The 6294-nt window shown below is 41.4% G+C and overlaps 1 protein-coding gene across 1 annotated transcript in view; it reads left to right on the plus strand.

Moving 5' to 3' along the window:
- The window catches only part of LOC102259858 (thrombospondin type-1 domain-containing protein 7B), a 525758-nt gene that overhangs the window by 376891 nt on the left and 142573 nt on the right, over positions 1-6294 (plus strand). The gene's annotated exons all lie outside the window — the stretch shown is intronic.

Genomic DNA, 6294 nt, shown 5'->3' on the forward strand with positions numbered 1-6294 from the left:
TTTATAATTACATAGAAAGGAACTATTGAATTTCTAGAAGACATTATGAATAGGTTTCTGGATCTGAGTGAAATGTCTGGAAGGGTGGCATATTGAAATCTATGAAAAACACTGATAGAGTCATCAGACTGCTCTCTTTTCTGTTTCATGTATAAGCAGGTGCTAGTAACACGAGGTTTGATAATAAGTGCTTTAATCTTAAAATCTGAACACTGTTGCTCAAGGGATGTGTGTAGCAAAGTCAGAACTTGTGGGACCAACTGCATTACACTAGCTTCATTTATCTTCTAAAGGGCATTTTTAGAATTTAGTTTCTCTTCCTATTTCATGGATTATTGTATTAGTCAGGATCAGTCATCCCAGCCAGCACAGGAAATATATTCAGAGTCATGGAGAGCCCAACATGGCCAGGTCGCAGTCTTAAATTCCAGTTCAGTGGAATCATTGTTGTATTTCCTAGTGGAAGCCTTCCTCTCTTTGGAATTAATACCTATAGGCCAGCAGAGCTTAGGATTCTGGGGACAGGAAGCAAAATTTTTACTAGTGGGTCACAAGGGGTAAGAGTGAGTTTTGTGTGTTACAACATACCATTGAGTCAGCTTGCCCAACTCCTGGTGACTCTATATGTCCACAATGTCCTGTCCTCAACAGCCCTGCTCAGCTCCTGTAAATGCATGCTTATGGCTTTTTTATGGAATCTGTTTTCTCATATTTGGTCTTCCTCGTTTCCTGCTGCCTTCTGTTTTCCCAGTATTATTGTCTTTCCAAAGAACTCTGCATTCTTGTGATGTGCCTGGCGTATGACAACTTCTGTTTTGTCATATTTTTTTTGCCTCCAGCAATGTTTCAGGTTTAGTTTGCTCTAGGACCCGCTTGTTTATCTTTCTGGCAGTCTAGGGTATCTATAGAGCTCTCTTGCAATACCATATTTCAAATGATTTTTTTTCTGTCAGCCTTCTTCACCATCTAACTTTTGCATCTGTACAAAATAATTTGGAATATGAGGATGTGGATGATCTTAGTTTTGGTCTCTAATGACACATCTTTTCTGAAATGATTTTTCCTAATTCTTCTATTGCTGTCCTTTGATAGCTGTTAGAGAAAAAATATTATTGGATGTCAAATCAGAGCATGTATAGCCTCCTGTCAAACCTTGTCCCAGCTCTGAAAGGATTGCCACCTAACTGGAGCCATAACTGAGTCTTTCCACTATTCTATCGAGCCAGTTGCTTCAGGATAGTATATATCATGATACAACCAGTAAATTCCATGATCATGGGCCATTTGCCACATTTAATTTGGTCAGAAGCAATGCTGTGTGGAATACCATGACTATGGATAAGTCATTCTGTAAGTCCACAGATGGTAGTTTTAGCAGGAGCATTGCATGCAGGGAAGGCAAATTCATATCCAGAATAAGTATCTATTCCAGTAAGAACAAAACACTCCCCCTTCTATGATAGAAGTGGTCCAAATTGATCAACCTGCCACTATGTTAGCTGGCTGATCACTCTGGGGAATGGTGCCATAGTGGGAATCAGTGTTGGTCCCTGCTGCTGGCAAATTGCATGCTCAGTGGTGAACATAGCCAGTTAGGCCTTGTTGAAAGAAGTTCATGTTGCTGACCTCATATATAGGGTGTCCCAAAATTCATGCAAGATTTGAATTTTGCATAAGAATTAACAACAACAACAACAACAACAACAAAAAGGCCTAATTTTACTTGTTTTATTGAATCAGATTCTAATATCTGTTGCCCTTTGATTTCAATCCCTTCAATTTGATAAGCATTATCAAGTATCAATTATGGCCCAGGAGCAGGGACGATGAAGACTAATGAAGACCACAGCTTTGCGTATGTGCCAGCAGAGCTGTGGAGGCCGTTTACCCGATGTGCTATTCCATACATAACCCTATACTATATACTTTATGAATCAATAAAAAATTTACAATTTTTAATTACAAACCTGTGTTTTCTATCAAAATTACTTCTTGCATAAATTTTGGGACACCCTATATAACCTCCATTTCCGTCATTATGGCTACTTTGTTCATGAGCCCATTGGGTAATGACAGGTCTAGCTGGGGAAAGAGGCTCTCTGGTGTCCACAGAATGTGTAGTCACCCTTTGGTGAGCACTTATGTGGGCTATAAATATGTGCCCATACAGAAAAGTCTACCTGCATTCCTCTTCCCAAATTCCTTTGCCACCAATTTTCTAATCATATTCCTGTCAGACCCTGACCCTGCAGCAGATCCATTGGCCACAGGCTATAAGTGTCTATATACACCACACATCTGGCTGTTTCTCCTTCCGAGCAAAGTGAACAACCAGGTGCACTACTTTAAGTTCTATCCACTGGGAAGATGTCCCTTCACCTTTGTCTTTCAAGGATGTCTCAGAGAGGGGCTCTTGTGCTGCAGCTGTCCATTTTGAGGTTGTACCTACATATCACGCAGAACCATCTCTAAATCAGACCTAAGTCTTTTCTTCTACCAGCTGATCAGAGGGAACTCCCCATGAGGCCTTCTGTGCAGCCTGGGAGAGAGAAGGTAGTGGAGCAGGAGTGGGTACCCTGGTCATTTGCCCACTTCTTCATGTAACTTACTTGTGCCTTCAGGGCCTGCTTTGGCCCAGTCAGCCATTTGATGACGGAGTACTGCTGTACCCCCTACCTTATGGTTTGGTGGGCCAGATAACACCCAATTCATGATGTAAAGCTCAGGTTGCATGATAACTTGGCCCAAGGTTAAGCTTTCAGTCTCTACAGTAACAGGCCAAAAGCTGTTTCTGCAAAGAACAGTAGTTATTTGTAGCAGATGGCAGGGCTTTTCTCTAAAATCCTAAGGACCTGCACTGCGATTCACCTACAGCAGCCTGTCAGAGCCTCCAAAGAGCATCCCCATCTGCCACTAATACTTCAGTGGTCTTAGATCTGCTGGATCATGTGGCCCAAGTGGCAGAGCAGCATGCACAGTGGCCTCAACTTGTTTTGACATCTTGTCTTATTCTGGGTGCTACTCAAAACTAGCAGTTTTTCTAGTTACTTGGTAAATGGGCTGGAATAACACACATAAATGAAGAATATGTTGTCTCCAAAATCCAAAGAAGCCTATTTGGATTGTAGGAGGGCAAGATGCAACAATTTACCTGCCACTTTAGAAGGGGTATCTCAACATGCTCCATGCCACTGAACCTCTGGAAATTTCACTGAGGTAGAAAGCCCCTGGATTTTTTCAAATATTTTCTTCCCCCACTGACTTATCAAAATGTCTACATTAGTTGATACTTTTTTCTTGCTAGGTCCAGTCAGCACAATGTCACTCATGTAATGGCCAAGTGCGATATCTTATTGAGGGAAAAGACTGGTCAAGGTGACCACAAACTAAATTCTAAAATATGGCTGGAGAGTTACTATGTCCCTGATAGAGGACAGTGAATGTGTATTGTTGGACTTGCCAGCTAAAAGCAACCTGTTTCTAGTGGTCTTTACTACCTTCAAATACAGCAATATTTGGGGCTATGGCTTCAACATGACTTTGGGGAGGAACACAATTCAGTCCATAATAGTTACACTTTGCAAATGATGCCCCATCTGACCATTTACAGATCAGCAAGGTTGTTAGATACAGGATGGTGATGAGGCTGTATAGACAGTGACTCTGTGTAAATTATAGGAAAAACAGCTTCCAAAAAGCAATTTACTTCCATATGTCAGAAAATAGTAATAATATGATCTTGCTGTTATAAGGCCTTTACCTACCTTTAGCTAGATCAGCACTATCTACATGAATGTGTTTTTTAAAACGGCACCTTTGTGCAGTACACACTTAACTCTTTATCGTTACCTGGACTTGACACCCTTTACCACTGGAGTGTCAGAATGGTTGGTTTTCATTACAAAACCATTAGTAAATTCTTCAGAGACATTGCCCCTAAATTATGTAGAATCTTATCACATAAATGGCAAATTATTTCATCTGTCTTGGAAGAATTCTACTTTGGATTTCAATTTAAATGCATTCTGGCTGCAATCCTGATAGTCCTTTAAGCAAGTAAACTACTTGAGTTTTCCCCCAAAATATACCCCAACATTAGAGAATTCCTAGTGTTTAGCTGTAGAGAAATTTGCACTTTTAAAGTAGTGAGATGAGTCTTCAATTTTAAAATATTGAAGCAAAACCATTTCTACTACGATCTTTTCTCTACAATTACTTCTAAACCAGCAAGGAAAACATGAGACAGTAACACAAAGTTACTCTCCATGAGAATTCCTTTTTAAAATTTCTCTAGAGACCAAGAAGCACACACAGTAAGCTCACCTTCAAGTACATTAGGAGCCATCTGCAACTTCAGTCAGAACACATCATGTAGAATGTGAATGGAGATATGGAAAAGTACTTCACGAAACAGTATTGTACCCATATGTTGGCAGGGGGGAAGGTGTGGGGGCTGAAGGGAAACAAAGCGATTTGGACTGGTCACCTCCATAAAGGCATCGTGTACTGCAAAGGAACAATGCAAGGGTGTGTGTGTGTGTGTGTGTGTGTGTGTGTGTGTGTGTGTGTTGGGAGGGGGAGAAAAAATAGGGAGCCTTTGAAAGTCTGAAGATCAGTTTCTCATCTTTCACCATGCTCAGTCAGGTTCCTACCTCTTCCTGTTTGTGTAAGAACTGGGAGGTTTATACTCTGGGGTTATGAATCCAGAGCTATTGTGCACTTTGGACAACAGGCAGAGGGGGCGGAAATGAGGGACTGGACACAAAGCAGGCGGACCCAAGGAAAGTCTGCATAAGGAATTAGGAGACCCTCAGCGCCCTTGTTCCACGTGCTTTAACATGCTGGCCTGCTTGTTTTTATACTTCTTAGTCCAGTGGTCAGCAAACCGTGGCTCACGAGCCACATGCAGCTCTTTGGCCCCTTGAGTGTGGCTCTTCCACAAAATACCACGTGCGGGCGCGCACATACAGTGCGATTGAAACTTCGTGGCCCGTGCGAAGAAGTCGGTTTTTGGTCTGGGCGAGTCTATTTTGAAGAAGTGGTGTTAGAAGAAGTGGGGGGTGTCGGTGGGTCCGACAACTGGAGACGCGGCGCAGGCGGGCTGCGGGATACACAGCACAGGGGAGGCGCCAAATATCAACAGTACTTAAACTATATAGGTAGGTTAATAACAATGTACCTACCTATATAGTTTAAGTTTAAAAAACTGGGAGGTTTATTCTCTGGGGTTATGAATCCAGAGCTATTGTGCACTTTGGACAACAGGCAGAGGGGGCGGAAATGAGGGACTGGACACAAAGCAGGGGGACCCACGGAAAGTCTGCATAAGGAATTAGGAGACCCTCAGTGCCCTTGTTCCACATGCTTTAACATGCTGGCCTGCTGGTTTTTATACTTCTTAGTCCAGTGGTTGGCAAACTGCGGCTCGCGAGCCACATGCAGCTCTTTGGCCCCTTGAGTGTGGCTCTTCCTAAGCCTTAGGAGTACCCTAATTAAGTTAATAACAATGTACCTACCTATATAGTTTAAGTTTTAAAAATTTGGCTCTCAAAAGAAATTTCAATCGTTGTACTGTTGATATTTGGCTCTGTTGACTAATGAGTTTGCCGACCACTGTCTTGGTCCCATGGAAGCCCTACCAATCTGGAAACACTCTAAAATAAATTTCTCTTTCAAGATGTCTTGAATCACAGAAGGGGCATGAATCCATATCATAATGCTTGGAAAGGCCAGCTTGGGGTTTCAAATTGCTCACAAGAGCTTTTTCTCCCCTCTTCATTCAGTGTTAAGTTTTAGACATGCGAGTGGCATTGCCAAGACATTTTGTTTGGCAAATTTATCCCCCCTTCACCCTTAAATCGAGGGCTAGCCTTTGTTCATCATTTCTGGTATGGGGACTTTTATGAGATTTTCTGTAATAGAATTTAAAGCCATGGGAGTGGAAGCTTTGGTCTCCAAAACTTGATAGAAACCCTCAGGAAAAAAAAAAATGTGTCTTTCTTGCTTACCTTGCATCCCAATCTTTAAATTTGTGCTTTATGTGTTTCTTTCTTTTAGGCCAGCCCATCAATACATTTAGAGGTCACATGTTTTAGTTTTTTTTTTTTCATTATAAAGATCTTTTATGATTTCTGTGCCATTATACTACCAAAAATAGAAGTAGTCCTTGTTTTGCCTTATTGTGTTTATATTGCTGACCTGGTTAATGGATTTATAATAAGAATATATTTATGCAATATAATTTTAATCAAAGAAGAAGGGAAACAAAGAAACAGAAGGGCAGGTAGGATTATA

The sequence above is a fragment of the Myotis brandtii genome, unplaced genomic scaffold (assembly GCF_000412655.1).
Source record: "Myotis brandtii unplaced genomic scaffold, ASM41265v1 scaffold1174, whole genome shotgun sequence".
Classification (NCBI taxonomy): Eukaryota; Metazoa; Chordata; class Mammalia; order Chiroptera; family Vespertilionidae; genus Myotis; species Myotis brandtii.